We start from the raw sequence: 24,422 nt of genomic DNA on the forward strand, positions 1-24,422 counted from the left end.
CACCAAAGCAGACACCCAAACAACTACCACCTCAGGACCAAACACATGCAACACATAGACCGCACAGTCAGAGTGTCAAACAGTCACAGCCTCTAAAGCCAAACACAATGCCAGACACACTCGTCATTGGTGACTCCATAGTCAGACCACTGACGTCCTGCTCACCATACTGAGTAAGGAGAAGGTCACAGTAAGCTGCCTGTCGGGCGCTAGAATCCGCCACATAACACAAGCACTCAGGTCTCTCAACAGCAGGCACAAGTACGACTCAGTTATTGTCCACGCTGGTGTCAACAACCTGAGACGTACCTCCTTGGACTACATGAAAAGGGACATTGAGGAGCTCTCTGATTATGTAGCCCAAGCAGGTATGACCCTGACCTTGAGCAGTATCCTACCTTCACCTAGAATGATGCCACAATACAGTGATAAGATGATCAGCTTTAATAATTGGCTTAAATTCTGGTGTCATTCAAAGGGGATCCAATGTCTGTCTGCCTGGGATGACATGCTGGACAAGCCACGCTGCTTCGCAAGGGACGGCTTGCACCTGTCACACCTGGGCTTCCGGATATTGGCAAAGGCTCTTGCCACCCCCATAGTGCCTTTTTTAGGCAAGGCTCAAATTCTAAACTTACCACCCTAGAACACAAAAAAGGAGAAAAACTAAGGGTAATGCTGCTCAATGCCAGAAGTCTCAATCTCAAGATGCATGCACTCGAGGCCCTTCTCAGTATGGAGAACATCGATGTCTGTGCTGTGACAGAAACCTGGTTCAAGGCTCCTGAGAGCACCCCAGCACTATCAGGTTTCACCTCATATCATGCGTTCCGGCCCCAAAATCCGGACAACACCAAAAAAGGAGGGGGTGTCCATATTCATAAAGGACACCCACACCTCAAGGTTGGTGGCAACGCACGATGCATCGGAGACCATCCAGGTGCAATTAACCATAGGCAAGACTGCTCTGCAATTTGTAGCATGTTACAGGCCACCCTCTCAAACCCAGGAACCTCACATGGCCTTCCTGATAACACTGGAGGGGATAAATGTATCTCCAAACACCATCATATTAGGTGACTTCAACTACCCTAATATAGACTGGGAACACTACTCAAGCCCAAACTTTCTAGCCCAAAGGTTCCTGGAGTTCATAAACTCAAATGACATGGAACAACTAGTCACCATCCCCACAAGAGGAGAAAACATACTTGATCTCATCATCACAAACATGGGATCAGAATGTTCAACACAGGAAGTAAACCCCTCACTGGTGAGATCAGATCATAAACTAATCTCGCTGGAGGTCCTCATCCCGCCCCCACCTGAAATAAGAGACCACAGTGAAAAACTTCTCAAAAGCCGACCTCACACTTCTAAAAACTAGTGTGGTCTCCTTTAAGGCCCCTGAGCCAGTGGTAAACATTACTCAAACCGCTGAATCGCTTACAAATGCCTTCTACCAGCACCTACAGGACTGCATGGATCAGGCAATCCCAAACAAAACTAAGACTCTTTGTACCAAAGGCAAGCGTCCAGTCTGGTGGACCCCAGCCATAAACAAGCTCTACAACAAAAGGAGGAAGCTACTACAAGATAGAGCAAAATCCTTGAAAGGTAAGACACCTTTGATCATTATAAGTAAAAAACTAAGAGCTCTCATAAAATCATCCAAGGCTAACTTTGAGAGAAAAATCGCCAAGGACACAAAAGACAATCATAAGGCCTTCTTTAGCTATGTTAGAAACCTAGGAGGAAACTCCCAGATATGCTCAGAATTAGTCCAAAATGATGTGAAGATTACTGAACCTACACACATTGCCAACATACTGGCTGACAGGTTCATTGCAAACTTCTCCCCCAAAGGAGAGATATCTATACCAGAGGATTGTAGCCCCCCAAACATCTCCAACGCCCAGGTGAGAACTGCTCTCTCCAAGGCAAAAAACACAGCATCCATAGGACCGGATGGTGTCCCTGGCTGTGTGCTCCACGAACTCAATGAGGAATTAAACCCGCAGTTAGGACAGCTGTTTAATCTTAGCATCACCTCAGGATACGTACCCAAGGAGTGGCGCACTGCGACTGTGGTCCCACTTCACAAGGGCGGTGCCTCCACCGACCCTGGAAATTACCGTCCCATTAGCTTGACAAGCCTTATCTGCAAAGCCATGGAGAGGATCATAATGGAACTCATAAATAAAGACATAGGGAACTTGCAGACTTTGGATCCAACCCAGTTTGGCTTTGTCAAAGGCAGATCATGCCTTTTAAACTTGGTTGACTTTTTCGAAACCGTCACCAAGGCCATTGATGAGGGAAAGGCAGTCCATACAGCCTACCTCGACCTGGCAAAGGCCTTCGACACAATACCCCACTCAGGTATTATCGAAAAACTCATCAGCTTGAATGTAAACCCATACATCACAAGATGGGTTGCAAACTGGCTAAGTGACAGAACCCACAGGGTCAGAGTTGCTGGAGCCATGTCAGACTCTAAGCCTGTCACAAGTGGTGTCCCACAGGGCTCAGTCCTGGGTCCACTCTTGTTCGGCATCTACTTTTCTGAATTACAAGCTAACACAGGAGGGTTATGGCTGACAAAATTTGCAGATGACTGCAAACTGGGCGCCATAGTCGAAAACACTTCTGACACAGATATCCTTCAGAAGGGCCTCACAGAAATGGATAACTGGTGCCAGAGCCATGGCCTAAAGTTAAACGCCAAGAAATGCATAGTCATACCCTTCGGGAAAAACAAGGTTACCCCTAGCTACCATATAGGTGGCAATCCACTGAGCACAGAAGAAGTCATCAGGGACCTGGGGACCCAGGTTGACACTAGCCTTTCGTTTGACACTCATGTTGCTAAAGTCAGGAAAACCTTCTACATTGCCCACCTGATCATGAAGGGATTCACATCTAGATCAAGGGAGGTCATCGTCCCCCTGTACTCATCACTCATTAGACCTATGATTGAGTACAATGCCCCATTCGGAATGTATCTGACCCGACACCTGCAGTAGCTGGAAAGACCCCAAAAGTTCCTCACCAAGAGGATAAAGGGTCTCAAAAATATGTCTTATGCTGCCCGACTGAAAGAACTCCAGCTCTATTCAGTCTCATACCGCTTGCTCAGAGGTGACCTGTGCCTGACATATAAGGCCATGTCAAACCCAGATTTGATGAATATGCTTCACCTCAAAAAATCTAGATCCCTCAGAACCACAAGGGCGGGAGACTTGAACCTTGACACGGTTATTAATAGGACGTGCTGGAGGGACAGATTCATCACCCAGAGACTCCCTATGCTGTGGAACAAAATCCCGGTAAATGTGAGGCAGAGCACCTCGCTGGCCTTGTTCAAGAGGAATCTTGACCAGTCTTTATTTCCCCCCTCTGCGCATGATGCTGTGCTGGCTTAAGGCTTTTTCTCATACTTCTGAAAGACTGAAGTGCCCTATTGGAATCCTAATACCTTCCTTATCCACCCTCCAAAACCTGCCTGGGGTAGTATCCACCTGGGTTACCTCCCTGGACAAAAGCCACAGTAATCTGCTTTCTGGCTTAAGGCTTTTTCTCTTATTTCTGAAAGAGTGAAGTGCCCTTTTGGAATCCTAAGACCTTCCTTATCCACCCTCCAAAACCTGCCTGGGGTAGTATCCACCTGGGTTACCTCCCTGGACAAAAGCCACAGTAATCTGCTTTCTGGCTTAAGGCTTTTTCTCATATTTCTGAAAGACTGAAGTGCCCTTTTGGAATCCTAAGACCTTCCTTATCCACCCTCCAAAACCTGCCTGGGGTAGTATCCACCTGGGTTACCTCCCTGGGCAAAAGCCACAGTAATCTGCTTTGTATGTCTCAGTGTTTTTGATCTCTCCAAAAGCATTATTGATTTATTAATACTTTACTTTGTGTAGATGTATTACACCACCGCTTGACTCTGTCAGCAGCCATAACCCCTCCATCTGCTCTCCTACCCCTTACTATAGTCCATCTCCGTGTTCCTGTTGATCCTTCCCTTTCTTACATTAGCCTTATAACTGTTCCCTATTCCATTATCTGCCCTTCCCCTTTTCCCAACTCCTGTATTCTCCTCCCAAGGTTACCCTAAACCTTAGACAAATAGGGGTCTGTCGTCTTCTTTCCCCTGTAGACAACCTAGTCTCTCTCCCTACCTCATTTCTCTATTGTTTCTGCTTGCAGGTCTGCCCATCACTATATATCCCCTTCTACTATCCTTTAGAGTCCTGTCTATATTGTCTGCTCCACAGTCCTATCCATCCTCTCCCTACTCCCCTTCACCACCTTCACCCTGACTAGTCTACCCTATCTTTTTCTCCCTGTATTGGTTTCACTTCATTTTCTCTCCTCTCTTTGTACTACTCCCTTAACCCCTGCATAATCTCACCCTTATTACTGGTCCTCTGTCTCCTGCCCTGGTCTTCTACCTTACTGATTGTCTCTCTCCCACTGCTCTCACCTTACTTGTATGTCCTGGGCTATTCTATTTTACGCTTTATTATTCTTTTTAATTCAACTTTGTCCTTCTATTTCACTCTATTCTGTACCTGCTAATTTCCCTCCTCTCCTCTCTTACTTTTACATCTCTCCTCTTGCCTCCTCCCCTACTATCTTATCTATCGCTCTTTTCTGTACTCTGCCCTCATTATAATGGGTTTATGTTTTTTTTTTCCTTCCCCTCTTCTTAACTTAACTTATTCCACACTATGCTGCACTTTTTCCCTCATCTCGACTCACTTTTCCCCATCTCTACTTGTGGCACGCCGCTTGCCTGTGTTACTCTCTTTTCCTTGGTACCTCCCACTGTCGCTTAGTTCTCGTTCTCCTCTTGGTTTTTCTTTGGGCACATTGCCCTCCCCCTAGCTCTCCACTTCCGGCCAGGAAATTGTAAATAGGGGTAGTCCCCTTGAGGCGCCATCTTTATTTTCCCCCTCTGCGCGTGGATGCTGACGGAGCAGTGGTGTGTATCGTAGCTCCAGATAATATGTTTTATGTTTTCTCTCTAATGTACTGTTATGAGTTTCTTTTATTGTAGTATTACCTAGGTCTCTGTAGTGCTTAGATTAGCGTTGTGTTATGTTTTGGGAAGTTACTATGTGTTCGGATTTTGTTGCTGCACTACTCTAGATTGTATCTCCTTGCTGCCTTATTCGTTGCAACCTAACTGTTGATGCGACTAGGCTAGGCATTTGTTACTCGCCCATTTCCATGCTTGCTTAGGTTTGTGAAGTATAATTTGCTCCCTGTTTAGTACTGACGCTATTTAACTCCATCCTTGTCTCTGTGTAGACTTCTGAAGTGTTAGAGCCCCCATTGTTGTATATCCCTTAGTTAAATGTCTGCTGGTAGTTAGTGCTTACTATATCGAGCCTCTATGCTGTACCAGCTGCCCAAATATGTCGCCTTGCTTAATCCTTAGTGCCGTGCTGTTCACAGTGGTTTAAAGGTTTTGTTTTTATAACTTTTGTATTGTCGCATATCCAGCACTCCAATAAAGGATAGCTTTATTTGCCTATCAAGCGCTGAGCTGTTCTTAGGGGAATATCGGCTTTTCATAGCAATTCTGTCCCTCTATTAATATGTATGATTAGTTACTATATTTTGTTTTAACCTTGCCCAAAGCGCCAGCTATTTTCGCTATAACTCTCAGGTTTAGCTTATTTTCCCTTGCAGCTACTTGTGTCTTTTACTCTGGGATAGCGGTTTCTCTCTGAGTGTAGGTTTTCCCACTGAAACTTTCATCGTCTCCATCTTGGAACCTGCATGCGAGGCCTCAGAGTTTGTTTTGGGGAAAGTCATTATTTTGCAATGTGTACTTGTTCTCTGTAATAGCTACTATTTGTGTTATAAGCCCGTGAATTGTGATTTCTAACTGAATGGCAGTTTGTAACTTTTATTTCCTAACACTATACTGTGATTACGCTGGTGCGTATGCTGAAATGTTTGACTGTTTTCTGGCTTGATTGAGCCTATGTTATTTTGTCTCACATACAATGTGTTAAGAGTGTTAATGTTTATAGTGTTTAAGAGCATTTTTACCTGCCTAATCTACAGTCATTGTTTTAATATGCTGCTCATTTATTTTCATTTTATTTTTTTTCTTACCAGCTGGCTTAAGGCTTTTTCTCATATTTCTGAAAGACTGAAGTGCCCTATTGGAATCCTAAGACCTTCCTTATCCACCCTCCAAAACCTGCCTGGGGTAGTATCCACCTGGGTTACCTCCCTGGACAAAAGCCACAGTAATCTGCTTTGTATGTCTTAGTGTTTTTGATCTCTCCAAAAGCATTATTGATTTATTAATACTTTACTTTGTGTAGATGTATTACACCACCGCCTGACTCTGTCAGCAGCCATAACCCCTCCATCTGCTCTCCTACCCCTTACTATAGTCCATCTCCGTGTTCCTGTTGATCCTTCCCTTTCTTACATTAGCCTTATAACTGTTCCCTATTCCATTATCTGCCCTTCCCCTTTTCCCAACTCCTGTATTCTCCTCCCAAGGTTACCCTAAACCTTAGACAAATAGGAGTCTGTCGTCTTCTTTCCCCTGTAGACAACCTAGTCTCTCTCCCTACCTCATTTCTCTATTGTTTCTGCTTGCAGGTCTGCCCATCACTATATATCCCCTTCTACTATCCTTTAGAGTCCTGTCTATATTGTCTGCTCCACAGTCCTATCCATCCTCTCCCTACTCCCCTTCACCCTGACTAGTCTACCCTATCTTTTTCTCCCTGTATTGGTTTCACTTCATTTTCTCTCCTCTCTTTATACTACTCCCTTAACCCCTGCATAATCTCACCCTTATTACTGGTCCTCTGTCTCCTGCCCTGGTCTTCTACCTTACTGATCGTCTCTCTCCCACTGCTCTCACCTTACCTGTGTCTGCCCCGCTCCGCTCCCTTCCCTACCCCCATTTCCCACCCACCCCCAGGGGTCCTCCACTTATACCTCACTAGACACTCCCCCTATCTCTCCCAACCAATCCTCTTCCACTTTACTAATTCTATTCCACTATTCTCCTTCCTCCCTTTTAGCCTCTCTCCATAGGTTGGCTCTCTACAACTGGTACTTTGACTTACATTATCACACTAACTATATCCACCCTTTATTCACACATTACCATGCCTCCTACACTCAAAGCTTTTTTCATACATATCCTACTCTTCACCTCTACTATAACCTTCCTATCCATACCTTATTACTTCACCTTCCTTGAAAATATCACTCTACATGAACAAAACCTTCACCTCCAACAAACTTTACCTACCTCTTCTCGGAATACCCTCAATCATATTAACATAACCTGTTCCTCTAACTTTTTACTTCCAAGATACCACAGATCATCTCATACTTCATACTACTTAAACAAAAGGTACCCATATAACATACCCAAGATCCTTAAATCCCAACTTTCTTCACAGAGGAATCTCCTCCTACATGGAGACATTCATCCCAACCCTGGTCCTAATACCAACATTAATGTAAGTCCAAGTAATATGTCTTCAACAATACCTCCATCTTGTCCTAATTCAGGCAACTCCCTTCTAATAGCTCACCTTAACATTAGGAGTTTAAATAATAAAACTCACCACCTCCATTCCCTCCTAGACTTACACTCATTTGATATTCTATGTCTCACAGAAACTTGGCTAAAACCGTCCACTAAAGACCAAGAAATCACCCCTCCTGGCTTTAATATACTGAGATGTGACCGCACAAAGAAGAAAGGCGGAGGAATAGCCATTATCTATAAATCTAATCTTCAAGTTACTCTCTATAATGAACTTCCATCTCTAGACTCCAAAGCCGAAATTTTATCCATCAAACTGCAAATTAACAACAACAAATCAATATATATAATTTGTTTGTACCTTCCCCCTGGAAAGAATACTCATATTCTTGAGGAATTACTTAATTCACTTTCGAACCAACTACCCCAAGAAACCATAATACTTGGTGACGTCAACATTGACTGGTTAACCTGTTCATCCCAGCACCCTACTAGCCATATAAATCTCTATGGGTTCTCACAATTAATGACCACTCCAACTAGAATTCATAAACCTAATAATAAAGAAACAACTCTAGACTGGATCTTTATTAATAACCATCCTAACATCTACACTCCAGGAACACTCCCTGATAATATTAACGATCATATGCTCACATATATTGTTAGACAAAAATTGCATGTCCCAACTACCCATAAACTCAAGACATCCCGCTCAAACAGATTCTTCAATCCTGAACGGTTCCTCGCAGAACTAAAAGCATGTAACTGGTCGCCACTAACTCACCTTGAACTTAATGAAGCCGTGACCTACTTTAATACCAATTTTCTACAGATCCTTGACTTTCATGCTCCCATTCGCACTACTAGGATAAGATCCAAAACGGCACCTTGGCTAACAAAACAAACTAAGAACAAAATGATCCTTGGAAATAAAATTTGGGCTAAATGGAGAGCTACCAAATGTCCTTTAGATCACCTCCTCTTTAAACAATTAAGAAATGCCACTAAGAAAGATACTCTCACAGACAAAAAGAAATTTTATCTTCACCTTCAACAAACTAGTCAACAAACCCCTCAAAAATTTTGGTCAGGCATTAACAAACTTCTTAATCCAGGAAATACAACTACTCCTACCCCTTCTGGCTTTAACCTTAGCAACTCCACTCTGATCCCAGATGCCTTCAACTATTTTACAGAAGTTATTCAAACGCTAGCTAATTAATTACCCACATCTACTCCTACCTTACCTAATACTTCTAATACCTCCTCTAACACCTTTCACATTCAACCTGTAGCCACATCTTTTATCTATAAGCTTCTCAAGAAACTTAAACCTTGCACTCCATCTGCTGACCAACTCCCATCTGAATACCTACAAATTGCTGCAGAAGCTATAGCCTACCCTATATCCATACTTATTAGTAGAACTATCTCTGAAGGAAAAATCCCCACCATATGGAAAATATCTCATATAATTCCCCTACATAAAGGGGGCTCCTCAACTGAGTTCTCAAACTTTCGCCCTATTGCCTTACTCTCCCCTTTATCAAAGATTATGGAAAGATGCATACACAATTTCTCAACTACCTTCTACAAAACAGACTTCTAGCCAATTGTCAACATGGTTTTAGACCTTCCCACAGCACTACAACTGCCCTCATTTCCTTTACTGACATTATTAATAATAATAAGAACAATAATCTCCTCTCCTCTGCACTATTCCTAGACCTGTCAAAAGCCTTTGACATGGTTAACCATAACATACTTCTTGACAAACTAAATCTCTATTGTCTGAGCTCTCAAGCACTTCAATGGTTTAGGAGCCATCTCCAACACAGGCAACAAGCAGTACTATGGGATAATAACCTGTCTTCCTTACTACCAGTAAACATAGGTGTTCCACAAGGCTCAATCTTAGGTCCCTTGCTTTTTTCTCTATTTATTAATGACCTACACGTGAACATTCCCCAAGCCATCTGCATTCAATATGCCGATGACTCAACTTTAATCTGTGCTGCTAATAATGTTTCCTCCCTCCAGTCCCTAACTCAAACATTTTTCCATAAAGTTGAAAATTGGTTTATGGAACATTCCCTCCTTCTAAATCCCAAGAAAACAAAACTTCTTCTCTTTTCTCCCACTCTCAAATCTTCCACACCTTTCTTCTCTATCTCCTCTAATAATGCCACCTGTATTAACCCAGACATGACCACTCGCCTATTAGGTATTACTATTGATAACCGTCTTAATTTTGATCACCATATTGACAACACCATCAAATCAGTTAACAAAAAAATAGGTACTCTCTACAGAATTAAACCCTTTCTAACCCCAGCAGCTAGAAAAAACATTGCCCAAACCCACCTGATCTCCACTCTTTTCTATGCCTCTGCCATATATACTAACTTATCAAAAAATAACATTACCAAACTCTCTTCCTGTTACAACAGTATAACTAGATTCATTACGGCTACGCCCTTCAGAACTCACCACTGTCTCAACCTCAGGCAACTTGATTGGTTAGAACTTAATAGCCACTTACTCTATCAACAACTAACTATCATTCATAAGTCCCTTTACTACCCAGATGCTACCCCTAGCCAACTGATTACCCCTTATAAAAACCTAGCCACACTCCGTTCTGCTAATAAACTACTAGTAGCCTCGACTAAATCTTACAATAAAGCTGGTGACTCATTATTTTCAAATTCTGTCGGGAAAATCTGGAACCAACTCCTTCAAGAAATAACTAACCTAGACTCCACATCCCTTTTTAAAAAACACATCAAAGAGCACCTAAAAACCCACTGGCTATGTCCCTGTGCTAATCCTGACTGAAAACACTTCCCCCTTACTCCTACTTCACTCACTCTCCCCTGATTATTGCCTCTAAATGCCACACTTACTGATACCAGCTACTTCCTTATTTTGAATCCTCTATAAATTTTACCTATTCTTTCTTTCTTCTTCATTTAATGCCATTTGGGGGCTTCCTAATCTGCTCTTTTTATTACTCTTACTTTCTATCCTGCATACCTGAAATCTCTGTTTTTAACCAGCTGTTTCATTTATATTTGTTAATTATGGTCTTGGGTTGACTAGTCTGTTTCTGTTTTTCTTTTTTCCTCTTTTAGTCTTACTCATGCTTACCATTGTACCATTCTGTATTTTTGCTTGCTATTGTCTCTTTTTTTTTTTTGATTGTTAATGGTTGCTTACTGCCTGTATTTTGGAGCTTTTCTCCCCGGGCCTCTACTAAAAACGGATATATGTCCAGCTAGACTAGCCCGGTCAACAAATGTAAAATAAATAAAATAAATGGATGGGAGATCGCAGATGTACCCCAGGGATTACATCAGTGTCACTGCTCGACAGAGGCACAGCAAAATAATAGGCATAGTTTTATTTCAAACTAAAGGGGTGGCGAAAGCCACATATCTATGGGCTAGGCTTATAAATGCCCTTGGGCAGATAGCCTAGTATGAACCTATGAACGTATGGCCTCCTGCATTATTCTAATTCCATATGCAAGACTGCATATGAGGAAACGTCAGTGGTACCTAAAAAGCTTATGGAGTCAACATTGTCACAGCCTGGAAACAATGAATGTGAGAGTGTTCTATCTCGCCGTTTGTTCTTACACACGGGTTCAGAGCCGATCCTCGGCTCCGAGTCTGCCACATAGCAAAGCTCTGCATCTTAGAGAAGCTCGAGACCAGGCTATATCCCACAATCCTCCCTGCCATTACTCGGATCTAGTTTGCTGCTGCAACAGATCTCTCTGGTCCGAGCTCTCGATGTGATTTTTGTTATATTACAGATAAGATTCTTATCTTTCTTTCTTTAAAAAGTTCTTAAAGTTAGTTTTTGATATAGTGCTAGTGTGCGTGTGTTTGTTATTATAGTTAATCCTGTCATATTTTTATAGGTTCCCTTTTGTGGCCTACCTCCTTTTTCCCCACTTATAGCAATACTTATATATATATATATATATATATATATATATATATATATATATATATATATATATATATATATATTTAGTTATTATAGCTAGTGTCTTAAAATTTTTCATAGTAGAGTGTCTAATTTCTACCGGTTATGTCAGAGAAAGCCAAATCCGGCTTTAAAAGATGTCAGTGTGGACAGAAAATGTCCATCACTGACAACCACACTTCCTGCGTCTACCGTCTTGGCCCTCTCCACCTACAAGAGGATTGCTCTATATGCCATTCCTTCAGCGGGAGGGACATGACCGATAGACGCAGGAAACTTATAGATAGGGGACTACTTAAGCCTGCCTTCCAGGAGGCTTTGGACAAATCGGACCAGGCTTCTAAGTCCTCGAAGGGGTCGAAGATGTCGGAGCCCATGTCATCGGCTCAGAGTTCATCTTCGAAGGTTCGTTCGCCGGTTCCACAGACTTCGGGGCCGAGCGTCAAATGTTTGTCTTTCACTGAGCCCCAGGTCTTGGAACTGGTGTCGGAGCTACCGCCACCGTCCATTCTTCGGTCGGTGCCATCTTCAGCCCCTTCGACCCGATCTTCCAGACCGTTATCTGATACAGATGTGGATCGTGTCGTGCAGAAACGTATGGAGAACACGGCCCTTTCCAAGTTGATTGCAGTTTCCTCCCAATTGGTGTCGAAACTAGAAGGCCTCCCTTTATCTCCAACAGGTCCTCCTTCGAGACCCATCTAGTCTTCGGAGCCGGGAGAGGATGAGCCGATGATAGTGGAGCCCTCGGTGCCGAAACCGTCCATTGCACGATCGACACCATTGACTTCGACTCCTTCGGAACCTGTAGGTGAGTCGCGGAGCCGACTATCTCTCCTCTGTTCCGGGACCGAGATTCGTACCGGCCTTTCGGTGCCAACTCTCCCTCTCGGGGCCTCGGCGCAGATTGGCTCTGCTCCGTCCTCGGGGTCGGGGCCCACGGCCCCCATGTCTGGGATGCTTCCATGTTCTTCGGCACCGGGGGAGTCCTCGGCCCGGGGTTCAGGGTTTTTTTACCTTATGAGGAAGGTTTTGTCTGCAGACAACCACTTCATCGGAGGCGTCTTCTCCCTCCCCTAAGGGCCCGCTCTCTGTTTCTGCCCCCATGACCCATCCAAAGCGTAGAGCACCATTGCCTCAGCCACCCCCAGAGGGTGCCCCTTGTTCCTCGGAGGCCTCACCGGAAGCCCCCTCCGATGAGTTTCCGAGGAAAAGACTGTGCAAGAGGAGGCACTTAGATTCCCCGCAGGAATCTCTAACATCTGACACTGACTTGGATGAGGCAGAGGGGTCCCCAAAATCCCCCTCTGAGGATGTCTCATTTGCGGACATCTTGGAGATCTTAAAACAGAGGGGTGATTGGCAGTCCCTAGCCCCCACTGAGGACGAGTCGGTGCTGCTGAAGGCTTTTGGTGCTCAACCTTCTACCTCCTGGGTTACTCCGCCCTTCGATGAGTTAATGGATTTAATTGCTTGAAGGGCGTGGAGACACCGGACACAGTGGAACCGGTCCCTCGAAAACCGAGCAAATTTATCACCGCCCCCCAGGACAAGGTTTATCTCACCAAGGGAGTTCCGGTCGACGCTATGGTGGTGGCGGCAGCCACTAAAAAGGAGATGTCTGAATCTTCCTCTTCTGTTCATCCTCCTAATAAGGATTCTAGGACTATGGACAGATATGGGAAGCGCGTTTTTAGTTCAGCGATGTTTTCCATGCGTTTGCTAAACTGTTTGACACATTTTACACGTCTGCAGAGGGATCTCATCAAGGAGCTGGGAGATACCCTCCAGGGTAACACAGATGCTGCTGTTTCAGATAAGGTAACAGCGCAGCTTAACACCCTTACCTCCATAGTGAACTCATCCATGAGGCTCATCTCGTATGCGGCTGAAGGATCGAATAGAGCTGCAGCTTCAGCGATTGCTCTACGAAGACAATCCTGGATGCGGCTGTGCTCATTTGCGGAAGCCTTCAAGTCTTCCTTCGCCAACACCCCCTTTGATGGTGCCACTCTCTTTGGGCCCAAAGTGAAGGAGACACTAACTCGGTTTGAGCAAGAAGGAAAGACTCTGCTGTCTGAGTCCGTTTTTCCGGTCCAACTAGACCGTACCCCAAAGGGCAACGAGGCAGAAAAATGTGGTTCCGTAAAACTCTAGGATCTTTCCAGGCCACACAGAGTGATGCCCCCCCCAGAGGCAGAGGGGGGGGGGTAGAAATGGAAGACGTCGCCCAGGCGGCAGAGGGGGTCCGCAGAACCAAGGCGACAGGGATCCTGTCCCTAGTAAGCCTTTCCAGCACTCCTGAACGGGGGCCCGACTGTCCTGCTCTGGAGGCAGTCGGGGGTCGCTTGGCTTTATACCCACAGGCCTGGCTAACTCTTACCTCGGACTCTTGGGTAAAAAGCATTGTAACCAGAGGATACAAAATCCCCTTCATATCAACTCCACCCCAACAAAGAAGGTTTCCAGATGTGCAACCCCATCTGCGAAGCCCAGCAGCAATAGAAATTTCAAAGCTGCTCGGAAAAAGAGTCATCCAACCAGTCCCCTCGGACCAAAGAGGATCCAGAACTTACTCAAGGTTCTTTTTAGTTCCAAAAAAAGACAGGGGACTGGAGACCGATTTTGGATCTCAGCAATCTCAACACCTTCGTGAAGAAGGAAAAGTTCCAGATGGTCACGCTTCAATCGATCCTTCCATTTTTACAGAAGGATGACTGGATGTGCTCGATAGATCTTAAGGACGCGTACTACTACATCAAAATGGCCAGACCGTCCAGAGATCACCTGCGCTTCCGGCTGGGAGCCAGTCACTTTCAATTTCGAGCCCTGCCCTTTGGGCTCACCTCAGCCCCCAGGGTATTCACCAAATGCATGGCAGTGGTAGCGTCTCACTTGAGACGCCTAGGATTCCAGGTGATTCCCTATCTGGACGACTGGCTCCTCACCGCCACCACCGAGCATCGCCTCATGCAAGCCATAGACTACACAGTCAACCTTTGTTCCCACCTAGGGATTTCCATAAACTTCTAAAAATCTGCCTTACTGCCCTCACAGCATATTTCATTCATCGGAGCAGACCTAGATACACGTTTAACACTGGTAAAGCTCCTTCCAATAAGGGCTTCATCCCTCAAGGAACAGGTTCTTCTTCTACTGCAAAGCAGGAAAGCCCCGGCCAAACTAGTGTTGAAGGTTTTGGGACTCATGGCAGCGTCCCTGATTGCAGTTCCTATGGGGAGATTGCACATGAGGCTCCTCCAATGGCTGCTGTTCACACAGTGGCCGTTCCAGCAGTTACCCCTAGCGCACGAGATTCTGATAACAGATTCTTGCAAACGAGACCTCTCATGGTGGGTGTACAGTCAGGATCTCACTATGGGTCTTCCATTTGTTCTACCCAATCCGATGGCCACGATAACCACGGACGCTTCTCTGATAGGGTGGGGGGGACTATTTCAGGGAAGAACAGTCCAAGGGGAATGGTCCAACATGGAGTACAACCTGCACATAAATGTTCTGGAAATGAGGGCGGTGTTCCTGGCGTTGCAACACTTTCAAACCCTCCTACCGCTAGGAACAGTAGCAGTTCAGACAGACAACATGTCTGTAGTCTGGTACATAAACAAACAGGGGGGAACCAGATCTTACCCATTATGCAGAGAGGCCATGAGAATTTGGCAATGGGCAGAGTCCATTGGTCGCTTTCTGATAGCAACGCACATCCCGGGGTCATCCAACATCATTGCGGACAGGTTGAGCAGAGCCATCCTGTTACCTCACGAGTGGTCCCTCAATCCACAGGTGGCGGAAAGAATTTTCCGCAGATGGGGCCAGCCTTGCTGCGATCTATTTGCTTCCCCAATGAATACCAAATGCAGAAGCTATTTTGCCCTTCTACCCTCTCCGGGGGATGTCCCCAGGGACGCACTGATACACGATTGGCCCCCGGGTCTCCTATATGCATTTCCACCTACCCCCTTGATTCCCAAATTTCTTCAGAAAGCCAGGAACCTGGAAAGGACAATTATACTCATAGCCCCATTTTGGCCTCGACAGATATGGTTCCCCTTTCTTCGAGCCCATCAAACAGAGGAACCGTGGATCCTGGACCCAGTACCAGATCTACTGACCCATTCGTCGGGAGTTCCTCTCCCGACTCTTCTATCCATCAAGCTAGCAGCTTGGCTGCTCCACTTCCCTGCCTAGCCACTAGCCAGGTCTGATCTACTTTCTCCGGCAGTTCAACGCATTCTGGTTGCCTCTCATAAAGCTTCCACTACAAAACTCTACAGGAGTAAATGGAAACGCTTTGTATACTGGGCATCTAGCCAACACTTGGACCCCCTAGTAGCTCCTTTACATAAAGTTCTAGAATTTCTATCTATCCTTTTTCACAAAGGAGCCTCTACTTCCACACTAAGAGTACAGTTGGCGGCCATATCCGACTACCATGTTGGTGAGGACGGTTCTCCTATTATGTCCCACAGGCTTTGTAAGGCTTTTATGAAAGGATCCTTCCATCTTCGACCGCCCGTCAGAGAGCCTTTATTCCCATGGAATTTAAATTTATTATTGTCACAACTAATGTTGCCACCCTTTGAACCAGCCTCATCTTGCCCCCTGAAGTTCTTGTCGTGGAAGACACTTTTTCTCGTAGCTGTTACTTCAGCTCGAAGAGTTTCAGAGCTGCAAGCACTATCAGTCAGACCGCCTTACTTAATTTTCCACCCAGATAGAGTCTCCTTGCGAACAAATCTGTCTTTCCTTCCTAAGGTATGTTCTGTCACGAATATTAACCAGTCCATAGAACTCCCTACCTTTTTCAAGAACCATACCAGCAAGTTGGAGTATATGCTGCACAAGTTGGATGTCCACAGACAACTAAGATTTTATTTGGATAGGACTAATGATTACAGGAAAACAGATCAGCTTTTTGTCGCGTTTGCAGACAATAAAAAGGGCATGGCAGTTACAAAACGTACACTATCTAAATGGCTTACTGATTGTATAGCCTTTGTATATTCTAAGTCGAATCAGGCCTTGCCTGCCAAACCTAAGGGCCATTCTACCAGATCCGTTTCCACTTCTTTGGCTCATGCAGCTCGTCTGCCTTTGGACACGATTTGTGCAGCAGCCACGTGGTCTAAACCACATACTTTCATTGCTCATTATAGGGTTGACAAAGCCTCCAAAGACAGGACATCTTTTGGTTCCACTGTGCTTAGGAACGTTCTTCCATGAGTCACTTGGGGTGACGGAGCTAGGACGCTACCGTGTGTAAGAACAAACGGCGAGATTGAACACTCTCACATAAAGAAGTTATGTTCTTACCATAACGTTCCATGTGGAGTGTTCATCTCGCCTTTATTCTTACATTCCCTCCCTTCCCTCCCTCACGTGTTTGGAAGAACGAGTAGGACTAGAGTCTGGTCGAAATGCCTTAACCCCTTCCGGGTATATTGTTTCTTGCCTCATGGGGTATATTTCACTACCCTTAGTTAATTTGTTAAGTGAGAGAGTGTCTCTGAGTTCTGTGGCAGTGTGTAGCCTTAGCACCTGAGGTTTTGGTTGGTCTGGTTTACTTGCAAACTAGATCTGGGTAATGGCAGGGAGGATTGTGGGATATAGCCTGGTCTTGAGTTTCTCTAAGATGCAGAGCTTTGCTATGCGGCCGACTCGGAGCCGAGGATTGGCTCCGAACCCGTGTGTAAGAACAAAGGCGAGATGAACACTCCACATGGAACGTTATGGTAAGAACATAACTTCTTTTTCCTATCATTCCTTGCCTGCAAGTAGAGTTCCTATGGTGGGCAGAGGCCTGCCACCAAAACAAGGGATTGTCATTCATTTCACCCCTTGCCGTCCAAACCCTGACTACAGATTAATCAGACTATGCTTGGGGGGGCCCATCTGGCAGGGAGATGCATTCAGGGCCAATGGAGCCCAAATCAAATGCACCTACATATCAATCAGAAAGAGATGCTAGCTGTACAGAATGCTCTGACAGCCTTCAAGGACTATCTTCGTCCAGGACAACTACTGATAGACAGACAAAACCACAGTCATGTGGTACATAAACAAGCAGGGGGGTACACATTCCTACCCCCTTTGCAGACTATCCATGGCATTGTGGAACACAGCCTTGAATTATCAAATACATCTACAAGCTCAATTCCTGCCAGGAAAGCAAAATACTCTGGCAGACGAACTAAGCAGAAATCTTATGGACCCACACGCATGGAAACTGGATCCACAAATCTTCAGCATGTTGACAAGCAGGTGGGGGAGCCCAGACATAGATCTTTTTGCCTCACCCCAAAGCTATCAGTTGGACAAATTCTGCACAAGAATTCATCACAAAATATCTTGGAAAGTGGGATGCTCTATCCTTCAGCTGGAAAAAACTATCAGTTTATGCCTTTCCCCCTCTGCCTTTGCTCTCAAAGGTCTTACTAAAAGTCAGACTGGAAAAACCAAAAATGATTCTGATTGCTCCAGACTGGCCTCTCCAACACTGGTACCTGCTCCTGCGCAGTATGTCACACCTTCCTACGTGGTACCTGCCTCAGACACCTTACCTACTGTCTCAGCAGAACTATGAAATTCTGCACACTCAGCTCCAAAGTATCGGAGACCATCCATGTGCAACTAACAGTGGGCAAGACTGCTTTTCAGTTTATAGCATCCTACAGACCACCCTCTCAAAGTCAGGAATCCCATTCGGCTTTCCTGAAAACATTGGAGAACATGAAGATCTCTCCGAACACCATTATATTGGGCGACTTCAACTACTCAAACATTGACTTTGAGCACTACTCAAGCCCCAGCACCTTAGCCCAAAGATACCTGGAAATTATAAACTCAAATGCTATGGAACAACTAGTCACCACTCCCACAAGAGGGGATGTATATCCCTCATTGGTAAGATCAGACCATAAATTAATTTCACTGGATGTCCACATCCCGACCCCACCCCCAGCCCAGAAAACCACAGTGAAAAACTTCTCAAAAGCGAACTTCTCACTTCTCAAAACCGAAGTGGAATCCTTCAAGGCCCCAGGGCCAGTGGAAACTACAGCCCAAACTGCAGAATCCTATATAAATGCATTCTACGGACATCTCCAGGAATGCATGGATCATGCTATCCCAAACAAAACCAAGACCCAATCATCCAAAGGCAGGCGTCCAGTCTGGTGGACCCTGCCATAAATAAACTGTACAACAGAAGGAGGAAGCTACTACATGATGGAGCAAAATCCCTAATAGGGAAGGCATCTCTGATCAGTACTAGCAAAAATTACGATCCTCATAAAATCCTCCAAGGCCAGCTTCGAGAGAAAAATTGCACAGGACACCAAAGACAATCATAAGGCTTTTTCAGTTATGTTAGAAACCTGGGATGCAACTCCCAGACTTGTTCTGAGTTGATTCTAAATGACAAAAATACACTGCACCCACAGACATCGCCAATCTCCTGGCAGACAGGTTCAGTGCAAACTGCTCCACCCCTCCCCCAAAAGAGCAAGTATCTATCGGCAGAGGGCTGCCTCCCAAACATCTCAGATGCTCAGGTGAAGGCTGCCCTCTCCAAAGCAAAAAACACTGCTTCCATGGGACCAGATGGCGTCCCAGGTTGCGTCCTACATGAACTACAAGAGGAACTAATCCCTCAAATAAAACAGCTATACAATCTCAGCCTCACTACAGGATATGTGCCCACAGAATGGCGTACAGCAACAGTGGTCCCACTCCACAAAGGTGGAGCCTCTACAGACCCTGGAAACTATCGCCCCATAAGCCTGACTAGCTTAGTCTGCAAGGCTATGGAGAGGATCATCATGGAGCTCATAAACAAAGACATTGTGGACCTACAGACACTAGATCCCACTACCCCCTCTCCTTTACAGAATACAAACAGTTCTATTCCCCTCTTACAGTTACAACCAGTTACAACTTCCTTTATCTGTAAACTCCTTCAGAAACTCAAACCTTGTACTCCCTCTGCAGATAACCTCCCAGCAGAATACCTTCAAGTAGCTGCCAAACCCTTAGCTTATCCAATATCCATCCTTATAAGCAGAACAATCACAGAAGGTACCATCCCTTCCATATGGAAAGTATCCCGTATAATCCCTTTGCATAAAGGAGGTAAATCCACTGACATTTCCAACTACCATCCAATTGCTCTACTCTCTCCATTAGCCAAAATAATGGAAAGATGTATCCACCATCAACTACTCCAACACCTGCTCCATAACAACTTACTTGTTAACTGTCAGCATGGCTTCAGACCCTTTCATAGCACCACTACTGCCCTACTAAGCTTTACAGACTATTAACAGAAATCGAAACAACAACTCTCTTTTTCATCTGCTCTGTTTATAGACCTATCAAAAGCTTTTGATATGGTCAACCATAGCATACTTATCAGTACTCTAAAAGCCCAGTCTCTTGACCCACAAGCTATTCTTTGGTTTAAATCCTATCTAGATAACCGACATCAAGCAGTTCTCTGGGACAACAATTTTTCCACACCCCTCCCTGTGAACACTGGAGTCCTTCAAGGCTCTATCCTAGGCCCTCTTCTTTTTTCTATCTTTATTAACAATCTCTACACTATTGTTCCACAAGTCACTTGCATACAATACGCTGATGACTCTACTCTAATCTGTACTGCCAAGTCCTCATCCTCTCTCCAAACCCTTACTCAAATGGTATTTAATTCTGTAGAAAAATGGTTCACTGATCATTGTCTCCTCCTCAACCCCAAGAAAACCAAACTATTACTCTTCACTCCCACTCAAAAATCGCCACAGATCCACTTCACTATTAACTCCTATAATGGAACTTGTATCTCCCCTGATCCTACTGCACGCCTTCTGGGTATAACCATTGGTCACAACCTCAGCTTTGATGACCAGATCAATAATACTAATATCAATAAAAAACTAGGCTCTCTGTATAGAATCAAACCCTTCCTTACACAACTGGCTAGAACTTCCACTGCCCAGGCTCATCTTACTTCTACCCTATTCTATGCTTCTGCCATTTATACCAATCTATCTAAACACAATCTTACCAAGCTTGAATCTAGCTATAATAATATAGTTAGATTTGCTACTGGCTCTCCCTATAGAACCCACCACTGTCTCAACCTCAAACAACTCAAATGGTTAGAACTACAAAACCAACTACGATATAATCAACTTGTAATCACACAAAAATTCTGTACCACCCTACTAACACTCCTCTCCTCTCTAACCTGATCTCCCCATATAAAATCTTATAACGCTCAGCTAGCAAGTTACTAATTGCCAACATTAAATCTAATAACAAAGCTGGGGACTCACTCTTTACCAATGTGGTGGGCAAAATCTGGAACAACCTTCCTACAACACTGACCTCTCTTTCATCTACTCCACTCTTTAAGAAACACCTCAAAGATCACCTAAAAATACATTGGCTATGTCCCTGCTCAATGCCTGACTAAATATTCTTATTCTCCTTTCTCTGCCCCTTTTTCCCCTACCTCCTGGGCTACTGCCCCTCCATAGTTCTAACTATTACAAGCTAACTCTTCTCTAGTTATATCTTCCAGCCTACTTCTCTTCTCCCTCTTTGACTAAGTGAATGTCAATTGGCTTTTCATGCTAATTTGCTTTTCTTGTCAAAAATTGTATGAACTTGTGCTGATTGTACCTTATAACTCATTGCTTAATTGCTGTTTAAACCTATACCGAGACTTTGTAACTTTGATTCACTCAAATTGCTTGTACTCTCCTTACAATCATTTTGTGCTTCAAAATGTATTTTTTAAGCTTGTTTTTTTTATTCTAGCTATTGTATGTAGTGATCTTATCATAATTGGAGCTTTTCTCCCCGAGCCTCTACTGAAAAAGGATATGTATCCAGCTAGACTAGCCCGGTCAACAAATATAAAATAAATAAATAAAAATAAAATAGATCCTACCCAGTTCGGCTTTGTCAAGGGCAGATCCTGCCTTTTGAACCTGGTTGACTTCTTTGAAACAGTCACCAAAGCCGTAGATGAAGGGAAGGTAGTCCACACAGCCTATCTGGACCTTGCAAAGGCATTTGACACAATACCCCACTCGGGCATCATAGATAAGCTATCCAGCTTAAATATAAACCCCTATGTCACAAGATGGGTCGCAAACTGGCTCAAAGACAGAACCCACAGAGTGAGAGTTGCTGGAGCCATGTCAGACTCGAAACCGGTCACAAGTGGCGTCCCACAGGGTTCTGTCCTGGGAACATTCTTGTTCGGTATATACTTTTCCGAGGTACAGGCAAACGTGGGAGGACTATGGCTCACCAAGTTCGCAGACGACTGCAAACTGGGCGCCATAATCAACTCTCCAGCTGACACAAACATCCTTCAAAAAGGTCTCACAGAGACAGATAACTGGTGCCAGCGCCATGGTTTAAAGCTAAATGCCAAAAAATGTATAGTCATACCCTTTGGCAAAAACAATCTGCCCACAAATTACCACATAGGCGGAAACCCATTAAGTACAGAGAAAGTTATTAGGGACCTGAGGACCCAAGTTGATAGCAATCTCTCCTTTGAAAACCACATTGCCAAAGTGGTTAGAAAGACCTTCTACATAGCCCACTTCATCACGAAGGGTTTCACATCTACATCAAGAGAGGTAATCGTGCCCCTTTATTCATCCCTCATCAGGCCCATCATAGAATACAATGCCCCTTTTGGGATGTACCTTACCCGACACCTGCAGCAATTGGAAAGACCCCAAAAGTATCTCACCAAGAGGATCAAGGGTCTCAAACAGATGCCATATGCTGCTCGGTTAAAAAAAACTCCAGCTCTACTCAGTTGCATACCGCCTACTTTGAGGCGATCTATGCCTGACATACAAAGCTATGTCAAATCCAGAATTAATGGACATGCTCCACCTCAGTAAATCTAAATCCCTTAGAGCCACACGCCGAGGGACTTGAACCTCAGCACAGAAATAAATAGAACTTGCTGGAGGGACAGGTTCATAACCCAGAGGCTCCCTTCGCTCTGGAATAGAATTCCAGTTCATGTGAGGCAGAGCACCTCACTGAATCTCTTCAAGAAGAATCTCGATAAGTGGATGGGGGATCGTAGGTTTGTCCCAGGGATTACTCCCGTGTCACTATTAGACAGAGGCACAGTAAACTAAACCTTAAAAAGGGCACAGTATACTCAAATCAAGGGGTGGCGTAAGACATACAGAATCGGGCTAGGCTTATAATTGCCCCAGGGCAGATAGCCTAGTATGAACCTATGAACCTATAAACTTTGAATCTTGCAGCATGGCTAATGAACTAATTTCACCAGTTACATCTCTCAGCAAACCTGTGATGGATGTCATTTTGGAGGCTAGAAGGCCTAGTACTAGAAAATCTTATGCTGACAAATGGAAAACGATTCTGTGCCTGGAACCAAGCTCAAGGAATAAGCACAGCAATGCCAAATATTTCTCAGATTCTGCAATACTTAACTGAGATGCTTCACAAGGGCCTATCTTTTTCTTTCATAAAAATCCATGCCTCTGCCATTTCATCTCATTACAATACAGAGCCTCCCCCTTTTCTCATCCTCTGCTAAAGCAGTACCTCAGAGGGGCCAAAAAGTTAAGATCTCCCAGGAGAGCACCAACTCCTGCGTGGGACCTCAGTTTTGTTTTGGAAAAACTCACTCTACCTCCTGTTGAGCCAGCTGCTACTGCGGACCTAAAATTTCTCTCTTGGAAAACAGCTTTTCTTTTAGCAGTCACTTCAGCTAGAAGGATTTCAGAACTACAGGCTCTTATGGCAGTGGAGCCTTTCATTATTTTTTACCCGGACAGGGTGGCCCTCAGGACTAATCCATCCTTTATGCCTAAAGTGGTATCTAGTGTGGCCCTTAATCAGACCATTCATCTGTCAACTTTCTTCCCAAATTCACAGAACAAGGTTGAGCGGATTCTGCATTCATTGGATGTACACAGACAACTAAAATTCTACTTAAACAGGACAAAATCTCTAAGAAAATCCGAACAATTGCTGGTGGCATTTGCTGCAGGGACAGAGGGAAAGGCTATTTCAAAGCAGACTATTTCAAAATGGATAAGCCATTGTATTCGTTTCTGCTATATGCACCATGGTAAACCAGTCCCCAAGGGGATCAGATCTCATTCCACCAGGGCTGCATCTACTTCTGCAGCCTTTCTCAGAGGGGTTCCTACCAGAGACATCCTAGAAGCTGCTACCTGGAGCTCAGTTCATACGTTCACCAAACAATTACCATTTACCTCTCTTCTCTAAATCCAGAGCTGGATTTTCCACTGCTGTCCTGCAGGGCCTTATAGCTGCTCCTAATGCTGTATAAATCTTTCCTCCCAACCATAGCTTTGGGATTCTACCCAGATGTAATGACTGCAACAGTGAAACACGAAGAACATAGTACAGTTGTGTGTACTTACCATAAATGTAGATGTTCGAGTGTATTCACTGTTGCAGTCCTGGTTACCCACTCTCCAGCCCCCTGTTTTTCTCTTGCTATACCTCTCCTTTCTTTTATTATGCTTAAAAGCCTTTTTGGTGTATTTGCTTTTGTTTGTGTATTTTTTGTGTTTTAAATTATATATAGCCTCGGCTGCATGTTTTATACCCCTGACGACCTGACGTCATGGAAGAAGGGACAGCAACCAATGCAGGACCCAAGACTTTTTTAATCAGGCCGACTGAGGGCAACCTGCCAGCAGATTACCCAAATGCAATGACTGCAACAGTGAATACACTCTAACATCTACATTTATGTTAAGTGTACACAACTGTACTTTACTTCTACGTCTTTCTTTTCCAGAACTTCCTTAGATGGGGTCTGTGC

General features: G+C 44.5%; 1 protein-coding gene across 1 annotated transcript in view; it reads left to right on the plus strand.

The window, feature by feature from the left end:
• SMAD4 (SMAD family member 4) overlaps positions 1–24,422 on the plus strand; it is a 2,088,766-nt gene that overhangs the window by 417,346 nt on the left and 1,646,998 nt on the right. The gene's annotated exons all lie outside the window — the stretch shown is intronic.

Source organism: Protopterus annectens, chromosome 1.part1 (genome assembly GCF_019279795.1).
Source record: "Protopterus annectens isolate FY-2018-M chromosome 1.part1, PAN1.0, whole genome shotgun sequence".
NCBI classification, from domain to species: Eukaryota; Metazoa; Chordata; order Ceratodontiformes; family Protopteridae; genus Protopterus; species Protopterus annectens.